This window comes from Ranitomeya imitator, chromosome 1 (assembly GCF_032444005.1).
Source record: "Ranitomeya imitator isolate aRanImi1 chromosome 1, aRanImi1.pri, whole genome shotgun sequence".
In the NCBI taxonomy this organism is placed as follows: domain Eukaryota; kingdom Metazoa; phylum Chordata; class Amphibia; order Anura; family Dendrobatidae; genus Ranitomeya; species Ranitomeya imitator.
Window position 1 is genome coordinate 40,045,764 of NC_091282.1, and position 18,110 is coordinate 40,063,873.

Consider the following 18,110-nt stretch of genomic DNA (forward strand, 5'->3'; position numbering starts at 1 on the left):
GGTCACGCTGACCACAGAAAGAAAAGCCGACAATGATCAGAGGTGTATTCAGCATCCGGTGCCTGGGATCAGCACGATCTGTACTGCTTTTTCCAGGCGTCGGTACATGTCACACAGATCACAGATGGCACACGGATGTGACAAATGAACACACAAACAGCAAACGGATACATAGATGTCACACAGATGTCACATACGCACATACGGATGGCACACGGACACGGATCTCATCAGTACTGGTTTTTCTCACAGGAATCACCAGTACGTGTGATGGAGGCCTAAAGCATAGAATCATAAAAATCATAGATTTCACAATACCAAATGTATACACTGTTATATAGATCTCTTCAACCAAATGAGGCTGGTGTACTTACTGTGAAAAAAAAAAAACATTTCTAAATGGCTGTTTATTCCTGATATTAAAATGAGCATTTTATGAGTCGAGTTAGGGATTGACAGAGCTTATGAATCGAAGTGTATTCAGGCTTGACTCATACTAACAGTTGCAGCTCGTACTGAGCATTGTGAGATCTCGGCAGCAGCAGGCCGGAAAAACACTCAGTCAGGCTAAGTGGGCAAAGATTTGGCAACAGCAAGGAGAGACATTGGGTAGCTGTCAATCAGTCTGGGTGGGTGGATGTGGATTTAGCAGCAGGTAACATAGTAACATAGTAACATAGTTAGTAAGGCCGAAAAAAGACATTTGTCCATCCAGTTCAGCCTATATTCCGTCATAATAAATACCCAGATCTACATCCTTCTACAGAACCTAATAATTGTATGATACAATATTGTTCTGCTCCAGGAAGACATCCAGGCCTCTCTTGAACCCCTCGACTGAGTTCGCCATCACCACCTCCTCAGGCAAGCAATTCCAGATTCTCACTGCCCTAACAGTAAAGAATCCTCTTCTATGTTGGTGGAAAAACCTTCTCTCCTCCAGACGCAAAGAATGCCCCCTTGTGCCCGTCACCTTCCTTGGTATAAACAGATCCTCAGCGAGATATTTGTATTGTCCCCTTATATACTTATACATGGTTATTAGATCGCCCCTCAGTCGTCTTTTTTCTAGACTAAATAATCCTAATTTCGCTAATCTATCTGGGTATTGTAGTTCTCCCATCCCATTTATTAATTTTGTTGCCCTCCTTTGTACTCTCTCTAGTTCCATTATATCCTTCCTGAGCACCGGTGCCCAAAACTGGACACAGTACTCCATGTGCGGTCTAACTAGGGATTTGTACAGAGGCAGTATAATGCTCTCATCATGTGTATCCAGACCTCTTTTAATGCACCCCATGATCCTGTTTGCCTTGGCAGCTGCTGCCTGGCACTGGCTGCTCCAGGTAAGTTTATCATTAACTAGGATCCCCAAGTCCTTCTCCCTGTCAGATTTACCCAGTGGTTTCCCGTTCAGTGTGTAATGGTGATATTGATTCCCTCTTCCCATGCGTATAACCTTACATTTATCATTGTTAAACCTCATCTGCCACCTTTCAGCCCAAGTTTCCAACTTATCCAGATCCATCTGTAGCAGAATACTATCTTCTCTTGTATTAACTGCTTTACATAGTTTTGTATCATCTGCAAATATCGATATTTTACTGTGTAAACCTTCTACCAGATCATTAATGAATATGTTGAAGAGAACAGGTCCCAATACTGACCCCTGCGGTACCCCACTGGTCACAGCGACCCAGTTAGAGACTATACCATTTATAACCACCCTCTGCTTTCTATCACTAAGCCAGTTACTAACCCATTTACACACATTTTCCCCCAGACCAAGCATTCTCATTTTGTGTACCAACCTCTTGTGCGGCACGGTATCAAACGCTTTGGAAAAATCGAGATATACCACGTCCAATGACTCACCGTGGTCCAGTCTATAGCTTACCTCTTCATAAAAACTGATTAGATTGGTTTGACAGGAGGATTGGAAGGACATTGAAAAATTGTCATAGAGTCTAAGTCTGTGGAGATTTAGCAGCAGGGAGGGATAACACTGAGGAGTTGTCAATCAGGCTAGGTGAGTGAACATTTAGCAGCGGGAGGGAGGGAGGACACTGAGGAGCTGTCAATCAGGCTAGGTGAGTAAAAAATTTTGCAGCAGCAGGGAGGGAGGACACTGAGGAGCAGTCAATCTGGGTAGGTGGGTGGAGATTAAGCAGCAGAAGGGAGGGAGGACACTGAGGAGCTGTCAATCTGGGTAGGTGGGTGGAGATTAAGCAGCAGAAGGGAGGGAGGACACTGAGGAGCTGTCAATCTGGGTAGGTGGGTGGAGATTAAGCAGCAGCAGGGAGGGAGGACACTGAGGAGCTGTCAATCAGGCTAGGTTAGTTAAGACTCAGCAGGGAGGGAGGACACTGAGGAGCTGTCAATCAGGCTAGGTGAGTAAAAGATTTTGCAGCAGCGGGGAGGGAGGACACTGAGGAGCTGTCAATCTGGGTAGTTGGGTGGAGATTAAGCAGCAGAAGGGAGGGAGGACACTGAGGAGCTGTCAATCTGGGTAGGTGGGTGGAGATTTAGCAGCAGCAGGGAGGGAGGACACTGAGGAGCTGTCAATCAGGCTAGGTTAGTGAAGACTCAGCAGCAGGGAGGACACTGAGGAGCTGTCAATCAGGGAAGGTTAGTGAAGACTCAGCAGCAGCAGGGAGGACACCGAGGAGCTGTCAATCAGGGAAGGTGGGCAGAACCTGAGTTTAAGTTTTCGTTAAAGATTTTACAGCCGTTCTGAAATGGATTTTCATAGTAGGAATAATAATTTATACAGTTTGCATTATGGAATATGGTGACGGATCTAGTTTAATTTGGAAGGTGTAAATAGGAACATTAACTAAATTCACCCATTTAGAAAAAATCCTCTGCAGAATTGCTCCCTCTGAACAGTCTTATAAGATCTTTACACAGAATTTCATGCCTAGGACACGGTTCATCTGGTCACAGAACATAACCAAACTTATAGACTGTGTAGGACAGAAAGCAAATATGACTTAGTTGATATACGAGCAGAAATAAAAGCTTAGCAATACACAGTCTATCTTTCAGTCACCTCCTACATCGGGCTTCTGAAATACACTTTAGTACCTGAGATTTAAAGCATGTTTCATAATGTGACAAGATTCTCGCATTGAGTAATAAAAGTTGATAGATGTTATTGCCTCTTTGATATTTCTCTGAAGTATTTACCATTAATATGTTATGGATTTGTGTAGTGAAGAGTGATAGGAGAATTGCTTCTTACTGAGCAGAGGGTGAAGCCTTGTCTTCAACTCATAAAGACCCCAAACTATATAGAACTAATACCTTATAAAAAGTATGTTTATAAACAGCAGCTTAAAGAGACAGTAAGCACTAAAATATTTCTATCAATCCAGGTGAATTGTAAGAAAGATCCATTATGCATAAGTATTGGATTGGACAGTATGATTTTTTTTATGCAAGTTATACGTTTCAGAAGTTTCCTCCTCTGCAGGCTTCATCTCTGTGTTTCTCATTAGTTCTGCTCCGGTAGGATCAAAGACCACTTGCAATTATGTTCCCCTGTGCTCAAAAGCATTGGAACCTGTACATCAGCAGAAAAAGTAGATGGGGAGCATTACCTTCTAAGATGTTTTCCTACATTCAGGAACACTGCACTCTGTACCACAGCTCTACAAGAACTGGACACTCCTTGCTATCATGATCTTCTATACCAGGGGTCCCCAACTCCAGGCCTCGAGGGCCGCCAACAGTGCAGGTTTTCAGGATTTCTTTAGTATTGCATCGGTGGTAATGTGATCATCTGCACAGGTGATGATTCCAACCCCTGTGCAATACTAAGGAAATCCTGAAAACCTGCACTGTTGGCGGCCCTCGAGGCCTGGAGTTGGGGACCACTGTTCTATACTTAGGAGCACTGCACTCTGTACCATAGCTCAAGAGGTGGACACTTCTTGCAATGATGCTCTGCTACACTCATGAGCCAGTACAGCACTCTGTCTCCTGCATTTGAAGATGTGGACACTCCTTGCCTTGATGTTCTCCTACACACAAGAGCACTGCACTCTGTATGACAACTACTCAAGAGGTGGACATTACTAGTACATGCTCCTATCACCTACACTCAAGATCTCAAGATCAATGTACTCTGTCCACTGCTCTACAACAGGTCATGGACCCTATTTGTTATGGTGCCATCTTACACTCAGGAGTACCTCATTCTGAACCACAACTCTTCAAGAGGTAGATACTGCTAATGCATGATCCTATCACCTACACCCAGGGGCACTGTATGCATTCTGCATTACAACTCCAGAAGGCATTGGCACTACTTGCAACTGAACAAGTGGTGTTCACTAGGGTTGAGCGAAACGGGTCGAAAATTTTCAAAAGTCGCCGACTTTTGGCAAGGTCGGGTTTCATGAAACCCGACCCGACCCCTGTGTGGGGTCGGCCATGAAGTCGGCGATCTTTTGAATCTGGAATCGGAATTCGGATACTGATTCCCGATATGTTTAAGATATCAGGAATTGGTACGGGAATTCAGATTTAAGTGTAAAATAAAGAATTAAAATAAAAAATATCGCGATACTTACCCTCTGACGCGCCCTGGTACTAACCAGGAACCTTCCTTCCTTAGAATCAGCCTTCCAGGACCTTGCGGTGACGTCGCGGTGACGTCGCGGTGACGTCGCGGTGACGTCGCGGCTTGTGATTGGTCGCGCGGCCGCCCATGTGACCGCTCGCGCGACCAATCAGAAGCCGTGACGTCACCGAAGGTCCTTCAAGCGCTGATTCTTAGGAAGGAAGGCTGTCGGAAAGAAGCAGGGCGCGTCCGAGGGTGAGTATATACCTAATAGGAATATACTCACCCTAGGACGCGCCCTGCTTCTTTCCGGCAGCCTTCCTTCCTAAGAATCAGCCCTTCCAGGACCTTCGGTGACGTCGCGGTGACGTCACGGCTTCTGATTGGTCGCGCGAGCGGTCACATGGGCGGCCGCGCGACCAATCACAAGCCGCGACGTCACCGCGACGTCACCGCAAGGTCCTGGAAGCGCTGATTCGAAGGAAGAAGGTTCCCGGTTAGTACCAGGGCGCGTCAGAGGGTAAGTATTGCGATATTTTTTATTTTAATTCTTTATTTTACACTAAAATATGGATCGCAGGGCCTGAAGGAGAGTTTCCTCTCCTTCAGACCCTGGGAACCATGGAAACCCAATGCAGTGCATTGGGTTTCGGGTTTCGGCCGACCCCGACCCCGACTTTTTTATAGGATCGGCCGATTTCACTCGACCCGACTTTTGAAAAAGTCGGGTTTCGTGAAACCCGACCCGATCCTATAAAAGTAAAGGTCGCTCAACCCTAGTGTTCACGACTAGCTAGGATGACTTCCTACACCAAGGAGCACTCCACTCTTTACCATAGATCCATAAAGGATGGACACTAGTGATGGGTGAACTAGTAAAGTTTGGGGTCCGTATCAAACATAAACTTCTCCAGGAAGTCTGTGTTACTGTTTGTGTTCAGCAGCCCGAACATTGGGTTTTCTCCAAGCTGTCATTTATGTGACAGCTCCAAAAACACCATCTCTGATCATCAGTAAGTTCATCACTGCCGGTCAGAGAGCTGCAGTTCCCACACTGTCATAAAAGTGACAGAATGTGAGCCAGCAGCTGTGACCGACTGTAAAAAGATTACCGCTGATCACAGGTGTCGGCTGATGAGAGTACTACTCTAATCGTATGTCTGCTCTGATAGAAGCGAGAGCAGACATATGATGATGATGACAGTATTCACCAGCTGGAACATGTGCAATAAGTAAGTAAAGTCTCCTCTACTTTTGACAACCAGCACAGGCAAAACCGACAGCTGTTCAGCCCTCAGATGTCAGTGTTATCTTGGCTGGTTAGCAAAAATAAAGGGATCACCAAGCTGTTTTTTTTTAATTATTTAAATAAATAATTTGAAAAAACGGTGCAGGTTCCCCTCCATTTTTGACATCCAGCCAAGCTAAAGTAGACAGCAGGAGGTTAATTTTTCTCAGACTGCTAAGAGGCCACAGATATTGCCCCACAGACTAAAAATAACAGCTCCAGGAAATGGGCATCTATTCGATGCGGTAATTGTGGCATTTTGCCTGGCTCTTCCCACTTGCCCTGTGGCGGTGACAAGGGGTTTGATGTCAGCTTTGTAATATCATCTGACATCAAGCCCATAGGCTAGCAATATAGAGGCGTCTTTAAGTTGCCCCCATTACTAACCCAATATTTATATTGTAATTAAAACAAAGTAAAAAGTCCTTTTCTTTTAAATAAACACACAGACTGCTTTATTTAAAATACATTTTCCCCATCCTATTTTACTCATTTTCAAAAAGTTAAAATAAAAAAAGATCATATTCCTCACCTGTCTGACGAGAAGATAATCCATATGTCCCATGATGATCCGGATGGTTTGGAGAGCAGTCATATCAGAGATGCGACCGCTCTCTACACCAGCCAGGACACACTAAGCAGAGCATGAGAAGCTCTGCCTGTGATCGGGGTAATTTTAATAAAAGTCACCGCCGGTTACAGACAGGCAACACTTCTCACGCTCTGCTCAGTGTGAGCCTACTGGCGTGGAGAGCGGTCCCATAACTGATATGACTGCTATCCAAACTATCTGGATCATTGTGGGACAGGTATGGATTTTCTTCTCAACGTTTTTATGTTTTTAAATCCCTACTATTTGCTACATACATAATTGTTGGACTGGTGGGTTTCCCTTACCAATTTACTATTTGCTACATTTAGTGCCTTTATTGTGTTCTGCGAACATTTTAGGAGGGAAGATAGGAAGGGAACAGAGCTCAATTATGAGCGAGCGGCGCACAATTCCAGTAAGTAGTCGATGCACATAACTGGAGCCAGGGAGGCAACAGGAGATATGACAACAACGGAGAACAGATTCCAAGGAGTACGAAAAATGGGAGAGAAATTTGAATAAAAAAATAGAAAGCCTCCCCTTTCACAATCTGTGCTAAAGAAGACATCAGACTAACAGGATTCACAACTAATTATTCAGGGCAACTAGGATCCTGTGCAGGCTGCGAATGTGTTTTATTTAGATATGGCACCAAGAAGGAGAAACAAATGTTGCCCAACTTTTTGGCCAATTCTTGGTCTTTTTCAAGGATATCTGAAAGGATAGTGGCTGTGTGTACAGTAATGTGCAGCCCTTGTACCCTATACTACCGAAACAGATGTCCTTGATAAACACCAAAATTTGATCGAAAACATTGGGCAAGATTCGTTTCTCCTTTTTGTAGCACAAGTCCATTTACGTCTTTCTTCGTCGTGCTGAGGTTGTCATTAACGAGTTAAAAGATCATTGTTCTTTCCTCGAGCATGGCCACTATTACTGGCGGAGTTGCTGGCTTGACTTTACGGGGATCCTGTGCAGTTATAACCAAAAAGGAGATAGTCAAGCCAGCAGGGCCAATCAGACCAAATTGCATTCAGAGGGCACCTGGTGTACCGACAACATGACTAACGGGGAGGTCATACTATGTTGTCCCTGTTAGTTATACAGACTATTTGAGTGTCGATAAAAAATAGACTATGTATACCGCCGAGTTGGCAGTTCCCGCTATTCCTACATCTCATGTCGTTCATTATAAAAAGTCTAATGATAGCTTTTCTCAGGTTTGCATCATACTATTCATCAAGTTAACACCTTTCTAGATGGTGGACCTCCTTCTAACCCTTCACTCTTTGGCGCACTAGGAGCTGACCAGACCTCATACGACTTCATGATGTACAACACACCAAACATCATGATGGCACAGTGCAGTGCAAGTCATAATATTGCGTGAGACTGCGAAAAGTGAAGATTAAAGAAAAAAAGACCAGAGAGAGTTGGCTGGATGGCGTAAGCGGAGGACCATACTGGGAGCTGAGGTGCAAGGTGCTCAACTATTGGTTATATAACAAGTGATGGTTTCATCTGGCCTCTTCTTCCCTCTCTCTGCATGGTGACCTCTGCACATGTCACTGAGCATGCCCACATTCCTCCAAAGACCAGTTTCAGACAGAGGTTTGTTACATCCATTTGGTTTTGTAGCACATATGTCAGAATTACATTATTCAATACATAAGAAAGCAATTAAAAAAATAAATATGTTTTACTATATTTATAACTTTAAAAAATGCTAAAAAAAAGAAGGCGATTAATTCCCGTGAACGTGACTCGTCCTGATTTACACTCCTTTAGACGTAATATCTTAGAGCTGCATTTTGTATTTGTCAAAGGATGGAGAATAATTGGATTATTAACAGATAAATATTTAAATAAATCAATAAATCAGAATGTTCCAGCGCCATTGTTTACTTCGTCCTTAGGGTTCTATTTTCTAGGCCAGAGTGAATAATGGTGAATAATGTTCATTACTCAAAATAACCTCTTCATGTGGTCTATAAATACACACCGCGCCGGCAAAAAAAAAGAGAAATCACTAATTGCAATGCTCGACGGGGCTTTTAATTCACGATTTCATCTTTACAAATAAAACTCCGTTTGCCATTTACTCATCAGCGGATGATAATCTTTTGTGTTTAGTTATTATTTAATGACTGCAATTATTATAATTAAAAGGATTTTCCCAGATTAAAACAATTAAAGTCTGTCCCCAAAAATCTCAATAGGTAATGAAAAAATCCTGCAACTATTTGAAAAAGCAGAAACACATTTTTTTTTACCTTTACCTCACTGCGTTATGACAGCTATGACCTTTTTTTATCTGTATGAGGGATTGTTTTTTATGGGACCAGTTCATATAGAAGTATTTTTTTTGCTGTTGGTAATGTTAGATGTATTCTCTGAAGTGTTATAATTGTGGTGATGCGAAATGTATTGTTTTTTAGAATTATTATATTTGGTATAGTAGCAATTGTAACACCGGCTAATAAAAATATTACTTTATTATGCACGATTAACAGAATATATTAAAAATCAAGAATAAACAACAAACAACTAAGACTAACAAAAAAACAAAAAATAATAATTTAAAAAAAAAATAAAAAGTATGTAGCTCAAAATGGTATTAATGCAAATGTCATATAATGCCATGAAAACAACCTCATGTGTAAGAAAAATGTAAAAGTTAGTGGTCTCACTGTGTGTCAAAACAGAATAATGGAAAAATATCCCTCTAGTTAAAACTCTGCATGGGACATGTACAGCCAACATATTGGATGCCCTCACTTAGTCCAAGACTGATTCTCATGCATCACTGGTGGCTTCAAACTGACTCGGTTAGAGCCCCCACAAGGTCCAAAGCCATCGAAAATCCAAGTTTCCAAGGCACCAGAGAAAATAGGGATATAATGTAAGCTTTATTCCAGCCTTAAAAATGACATGGTGAAATACAATTGAGGTAGACGAGGGAAGCAAGATTTTGGCCCAAAAGGGCCTTTTCAAGCCACAAGTACAATAAAAGCCAAAGCTGCAATAATTCATTTTTATTTTACTTCTGGCTAGAAAAAGGCCCTTTTGGGCTGAAACGTTGCTCCACTTGTCTACCTCAATTGTATTTTTCCATGTAGGTTATGTTTTATCCCTATTTTCTCTGGCGCCTCGGAATATCGGATGCCCTGCTCATGCCAACATTCATCATTCATCCATATGGTCTGTGTCTGACAAATTGGTGTCCACTGACTCAGACTTCGTATGGACGTTGGTGCTGATAGTATCAGAGGACATTGGAGGGGGTGAGGAGGGTGGCAAGTCCGAGTTTTTAGACTTTTTAATAGCCCTCTCCATAGAAAAATCCAAACAGTGGTGCCCATTTTGCTAAGTAAAGGACTTGGCATTAGAAAAGTGGAACAGTGGCATATGGTGGGCACCAAACATGTCGGTCATACATGTCCCATGTATAATGCTGTTTTCATCTGCGGCTTGGATATAAGTATTGGAACATCCTTTTAGTAATAAATTATAAAAATGACTCAATTTTATCAGCCACTTACAGACAACCTGTCACCTGGTTAAAAAATTGCAAGTTTTGTCTTATTCCTGCTATTCCCCGAGTGCTCCTTTATGCTAATGTATGACTACATAGTGAATAAATAAAACTTCTATGCAACAGATACCACTACAATGTTACTGAATTCTACAATCAAACTATTACTAAATTTAATAAAAACATAATAAAAAAAAAACCATGACGACTTCTGGAGATTGTGTAACTCAAACACATTCTGCCCCTTACATGTATTTATTTTACTCACTTATATAGCACTTTACAGACATCATGACTATCCCCATTGGGGATCACAATCTCCATCCCCTATCAGTTGGTAGGAAAAGGAGAAGATGGAGGAAACCCACGAAAGCACGAGGAGAACATACAAACTCCTTGCAGATATTGTCCTCAGTGGGATTTGAACCCAGGACCCCAGAGCTACAAAGCAACAGTGCTAACCACTGAGCCACCGTGCTGCACATTTCCACATACACAAATTACCCATCCTTCAGCTACTTCCAATTCTCTGTCTCAAGTAATAATGCCCCCCGAAATGCCAACTGTAAGTAATAGTGCCCACTGAATGACCCATCCAGTAATAATGCCCCTTGTGTGCCCAGTCAAGTAAAATGCCCTCTGACTGCTTACTGTAAGTAATAATGCCCTCTGGATGCCCCTTTCAGTGAAAATGACCTTTGTGTGCCCGTTCAAGTAAACATTCCCCAAGTGTCCCCTACAATAATAAACCCCTTCTAAATGTCCCATTAATTAACAAAACCCCCACAGTGCTCTCTGCAAGTAGTTATGCCCACTCTCAGCCGCAACTACCACAAAAAAGTTTTTACTCACTCAATCTGATCCCCCCTGAGCAGGGTGGCGCAGGCAGCACAATTTAATGATGTCATTGAGCCATCTGTCGGGACGCTGGCGCCTTTTAGTTTGTAAGCGAAGTACAAGATGGTGAATGGCGGGATCAAATTGTATCGGCCTCTTGTTGAGTAGTAGTCCCACCAGCTGATGCCAGTGACTGAAGATAAATGTTTTACGCCCAATCACAGCTGCTGGCTTATGCTGTCAAACAATCAGGGGCAGTGTTTGCCGCATGACAGTGCAGCAAACACTGGATGCTCTGGCCCCCCCCATTTTATTAACTGTTCCCCAAACCAGCCAAACCCAAACATACAGGCATGTACGGACAGGGGCTAAAATTCAGTCCTGACATGTGAAATCACATAGGCCATGCTGTCCCCGTCCCCATGAACCAGATGGGAATATATTACTACTATTACCCTGTGTGGAGAAAAGCAAGATTTCCTACTGACCAATATTTCTAATGATGCCCGTGGCCTGGTGGGGTAAGTGAAGGAGTCAGCGACTTTTTGCTCGGTCACAACTCTTCACAGTATGGGCGTCTAGTAGACAAGGCGGCCCGCGACCAGACAGGCCCTTCTGGCATTTGCCAGAATTGCCAGATGGCCAGTCCGGCCCTGCATACAGGGGTTCGCTCATCTCTCGTTGGCAGAACATCATACTGCTGACATGCCCACTGTACGGCTGACAAACAAATTAATTAACATCAGCAAGCGGAAAAAAAGGCATGAAAGATCACTTGTTATATTGATGCTCATTATGGCCAAAATTTGCCCAAATAAGTAATCCCATATCGTGAGAATGCTGAGCAGCATAAAATACATTTGAAAGTTGAAAAAAATCATTTCTAAGTTGATTAAAGAGTTATATTCAATATCTCTATCCACATCAATCCCACAAGCCGGACCCTGCCCCCAGCGGTTACAAAGTTATCCCTTATCCTATGGATCCCTTTAAGTTTTATTTATTTAAAACCAGAAAACACCATTATGGAGACGTTAAATAGATGCAGTAATTATATTGCTGAGCTCATTATAAGAGAAAGTGCACATACTTTACATAAACATATAAAATAAATCAGTATGAGCCGTAAAATGAGCGCATGTAAGACAGGAGCAGTTTATTAAATCCCATGTACATCCTGCATTTACTACGCGGAATCTTCACCGCTTGACCTTCTGACCCACAATTGCCGCATCCCTAATTCTACATTTTATTGCTTACTACTAGTAAAATTCAGCAAAATCTGCTAGTGGGATTAAAATAAAAGACTGCATACTGTGCATCATGTTTATAGGTAAAGACATGGAGTGCGTGGGGTAAACCTGTAATACCGCCACTGCGCTGTTTATTGCTGCAATCACTCAAATCTTCCACTTACCGGGTCCAGAATATTAAAACCTATTCCTGGTAGTGTCATAAAATGTGTCAATATCTAGTATCACACATAATGTCAGTGGGATGGAGGATCAGTACATTTTATTGCATAGAATTTGCATTTTTTATTTTGTTTTATAATTTTGTAGAATTTTTATTTTTTTTATTTATTTTTTTTGTTTTAATATTGTTATTAAAATCCCTTTAGGAGGATATATGATGGCACTTTACTATGGTACCATGATGTAATATAAATGTACAATTAATCTGACAGTAATTGCAAAGCGTGCATCTGCCAATGCAAATAATGGGATGATTGTGCCAAGCACCGGACAGTAAGGAGGGTTGTAAACCTGAGCAAGTGCACGAGCGCAATGCAGTACAATAATGAATTCAAATGTATTTCTATCCAAAACTGGTTGAGAGGAGGCCAATAACAAATATATTTTAAGGTTATGCTCACCTTTGAGTAGACCATCTTTTTACCCGGTCCAAATTTCATGTGATGAATACTCAATTGAACCATTTAGTATGAAGACTTGTAGAAGGCCACTCAAAAAACAATTTTACAATTTAAAAAAAAAAAACTTTTTTAGCAATTTCACTGTAGAGAGGCGAAACGAGAGTCCAATGGGCCCTGGTGCAATATTTGGACCTGAGCCCCCACCTGCATGTATGGGTCCGTGTAGAGTACTAGATCCTATAATGACATGCATGTTTGCCCCCCCATGTAATAATGTTCCCTACCTGGGTTTCTCCTGTAATAATGTCTCCCATCGTGTCTCTAATTGTTGGCCCCTTCTTAGTATAATGTCCCCATATCCTTTGCCCCTTTTTGTTGTAATATCCCCTGTCCCGGGCCTCTTCCTGTTATGTCCCCCTTCCTGGTATAATAAACTCCATCAGGGGCTGGCTGGCACTTTTCAGCCTGGGGGGCAATCACAAGGCAGTGGCCCTTCAGTTGCGGTGGCACTCCTTTTTCCTGCTTACCTCTGACCATTGCATTAAAGCAGCAGACATAACAGGCTTTAAAAACATGCTGGTACAGAGATATGGAAACAGAACTGAGCTTGCTGCATAGATATGGGAGCAGAACTGAGCTTTCTCCAGAGATAAGGGAGCAGAACAGAGCTTACTACAGAGATATGGGAGCAGAACGGAGCTTACTACAGAGATATGGGAGCAGAACTGAGCTTACTACAGAGATATGGGAGCAGAACGGAGCTTACTACAGAGATATGGGAGCAGAAAGGAGCTTACTACAGACATATGGGAGCAGAACAGAGCTTACTACAGACATATGGGAGCAGAACAGAGCTTACTACAGAGATATGGGAGCAGAACGGAGCTTACTACAGAGATATGGGAGCAGAACAGAGCTTACTACAGAGATATGGGAGCAGAACAGAGCTTACTACAGAGATATGGGAGCAGAACTGATCTTAATCCAGAGATAAGGGAGCAGAACAGAGCTTACTACAGAGATATGGGAGCAGAACGGAGTTTACTACAGACATATGGGAGCAGAACGGAGCTTACTACAGAGATATGGGAGCAGAACGGAGCTTACTACAGACATATGGGAGCAGAACAGAGCTTACTACAGAGATATGGGAGCAGAACGGAGCTTACTACAGACATATGGGAGCAGAACGGAGCTTACTAGACATATGGGAGCAGAACAGAGCTTACTATAGACATATGGGAGCAGAACAGAGCTTACTACAGAGATATGGGAGCAGAACAGAGCTTACTACAGACATATGGGAGCAGAACAGAGCTTACTACAAAGATGTGGGAGCAGAACAGAGCTTACTACAGACATATGGGAGCAGAACAGAGCTTACTACAGAGATATGGGAGCAGAACAGAGCTTACTACAGACATATGGGAGCAGAACAGAGCTTACTACAAAGATGTGGGAGCAGAACAGAGCTTACTACAGACATATGGGAGCAGAACAGAGCTTACTACAGAGATATGAGAGCAGAACTGAGTTTACTCCAGAGATAATGGAGCAGAACAGAGCTTACTACAGAGATATTGGAGCAGAACGGAGCTTACTACAGACATATGGGAGCAGAACAGAGCTTACTACAGAGATATGGGAGCAAAACGGATCTTACTACAGACATATGGGAGCAGAACGGAGCTTACTACAGACATATGGGAGCAGAACAAAGCTTACTACAGAGATATGGGAGCAGAACAGAGCTTACTACAGAGATATGGGAGCAGAACAGAGCTTACTACAAAGATGTGGGAGCAGAACAGAGCTTACTACAGACATATGGGAGCAGAACAGAGCTTACTACAGAGATATGAGAGCAGAACTGAGTTTACTCCAGAGATAATGGAGCAGAACAGAGCTTACTACAGAGATATTGGAGCAGAACGGAGCTTACTACAGACATATGGGATCAGAACAGAGGTTACTACAGAGATATGGGAGCAGAACAGAGCTTACTACAGAGATATGGGAGCAGAACAGAGCTTACTATGAGATATGGGAGCAGAACTGATCTTACTCCAGAGATATGGGAGCAGAACAGAGCTTACTACAGAGATATGGGAGCAGAACTGATCTTACTCCAGAGATAAGGGAGCAGAACTGATCTTACTCCAGAGATAAGGGAGCAGAACTGATCTTACTCCAGAGATATGGGAGCAGAACAGAGCTTACTACAGACATATGGGAACAGAACGGAGCTTACTACAGAGCAGTGGCGTAACTACTAAAGTTATGGGCCCCGCTGCGAACTGTCAAATGGGGTCCCCCCATGCCAAAATATATAGATGAATTAGAAATGGCGACACACGCAAACGTCATCTGCATTAGTAATACATGCACCATTACATAATTAGTTGTAGGCTGGGTTCACAAGAGTGAAGTTTACATTCTGTATACACACCACAACCTCCAGCCTCGCGGAGGGTATCCCTCCTGTAAACCCAGCCTGACGGGGTCAACCCCTTATAAATGGAAGTGTGCTCCTCTAAACCATGCAATCACTGCCAATCCTCCAACCGTAAGTGGTGAATTTCCAGAGCTGGGAAATGGGAGCTCAATATTAGAACACGTCAACTTTAGTTCCCATCCCGCCTCAAGGAAGTATGGCAGACAGGTGTGATAAGACTATTAGAAAAACTACTGCCACACACACAGCAGTACATACTGGCAGAAGTGTGAGGGCATTAGTGCCTGTGTATGGACATGTTAGTGCCTCTTAGCTTCTGGCAATGTTTTACCTCAGCTCACATTTGGGCCATACCATTGTAAAACAGGTAGACACATTTACCCACTGACCCTACTATTCATAAGGAACTGCTGTCTACCCCTTAGTTGCCACTGTATATAGTCAGGGTGGGAATGTGGGCTACAGAACAACACAGGGCGATGACACTGCTACCTGAACCCTTCAGCTGCCCTACTATGTGCAGGGAATAAAACCAGTACAAAGTATGGCAGCCTCCCTGCAGAGCTGTCCAGGGCCGTACTGGAACAAAAAAGGAGCAATGCCACACAAACCCCACCAGCCCACAGACTATAACACTCCCCGACACCCGATCAGTGGATTTTCCTATACTGTGTTGTGTTCTTCAACGCTCCTCTTAAAGGCGTTATTTGAAGAGCTATGTGTGAATGCCGTCGCAGTGCGCACGATTGATCGCTTCTTTAGAGCGCCGGTTCTCGAGGTCATGGGGGTCCCAGCGTTCGGACCCCAGCAACTACAAAGTTCTCGGGAAAGGGGATTACTTGGTATAATCCATTTAAATGTGTTTTCCAATATATATATATTTTTTATTTTCCCATAGTATTCCTGAAAATAATAAACCAATATTAACCCTCCCAAAGACCAATGTCGCCTATCCGAGAACAGGACAGAAGTGGTACTGTGCATTGTATATATACAGGACAGGAGGAGTGGTACTGTGCATTGTATATATACAGGACAGGAGGAGTGGTACTGTGCAGTGTATATATACAGGACAGCAGGAGTGGTACTGTGCAGTGTATATATACAGGAGGAGTGGTACTGTGCAGTGTATATATACAGGATAGGAGGAGTGGTACTGTGCAGTGTATATATACAGGACAGGAGGAGTGGTACTGTGCATTGTATATATACAGGACAGGAGGAGTGGTACTGTGCATTGTATATATACAGGACAGGAGAAGTGGTACTGTGCAGTGTATATATACAGGACAGGAGAAGTGGTACTGTGCAGTGTGTATATACAGGAGGAGTGGTACTGTGCAGTGTATATATACAGGACAGGAGGAGTGGTACTGTGCATTGTATATATACAGGACAGGAGAAGTGGTACTGTGCAGTGTATATATACAGGACAGGAGAAGTGGTACTGTGCAGTGTATATATACAGGACAGGAGGAGTGGTACTGTGCATTGTATATATACAGGACAGGAGAAGTGGTACTGTGCAGTGTATATATACAGGACAGGAGAAGTGGCACTGTGCAGTGTATATATACAGGAGGAGTGGTACTGTGCAGTGTATATATACAGGACAGGAGGAGTGGTACTGTGCAGTGTATATATACAGGAGGAGTGGTACTGTGTAGTGTATATATACAGGACAGGAGGAGTGGTACTGTGCAGTGTATATATACAGGACAGGAGGAGTGGTGCTGTGCAGTGTATATATACAGGACAGGAGGAGTGGTGCTGTGCAGTGTACATATACAGGACAGGAGGAGTGGTACTGTGCAGTGTATATATACAGGACAGGAGGAGTGGTGCTGTGCAGTGTATATATACAGGACAGGAGGAGTGGTGCTGTGCAGTGTATATATACAGGACAGGAGGAGTGGTACTGTGCAGTGTATATATACAGGACAGGAGGAGTGGTACTGTGCAGTGTATATATACAGGACAGGAGGAGTGGTACTGTGCATTGTATATATACAGGAGGAGTGGTACTGTGCAGTGTATATATACAGGACAGCAGGAGTGGTACAATGCAGAGTATATATACAGGACAGGAGGAGTGGTACTGTGCAGTGTATATATACAGGACAGCAGGAGTGGTACTGTGCAGTGTATATATACAGGAGGAGTGGTACTGTGCAGTGTATATATACAGGACAGGAGGAGTGGTACTGTGCAGTGTACATATACAGGACAGCAGGAGTGGTACTGTGCAGTGTATATATACAGGACAGCAGGAGTGGTACTGTGCAGTGTATATATACAGGACAGGAGGAGTGGTACTGTGCATTGTATATATACAGGACAGGAGGAGTGGTACTGTGCAGTGTATATATACAGGACAGGAGGAGTGGTACTGTGCAGTGTATATATACAGGACAGGAGGAGTGGTACTGTGCAGTGTATATATACAGGAGGAGTGGTACTGTGCAGTGTATATATACAGGACAGGAGAAGTGGTACTGTGCAGTGTATATATACAGGACAGCAGGAGTGGTACTGTGCAGTGTATATATACAGGACAGGAGGAGTGGTACTGTGCAGTGTATATATACAGGACAGGAGAAGTGGTACTGTGCAGTGTATATATACAGGACAGGAGGAGTGGTACTGTGCAGTGTATATATACAGGAGGAGTGGTACTGTGCAGTGTATATATACAGGACAGGAGAAGTGGTACTGTGCAGTGTATATATACAGGACAGGAGGAGTGGTACTGTGCAGTGTATATATATACAGGACAGGAGGAGTGGTACTGTGCAGTGTATATATACAGGAGGAGTGGTACTGTGCAGTGTATATATACAGGACAGGAGGAGTGGTACTGTGCATTGTATATATACAGGACAGGAGGAGTGGTACTGTGCAGTGTATATATACAGGAGGAGTGGTACTGTGCAGTGTATATATACAGGACAGGAGGAGTG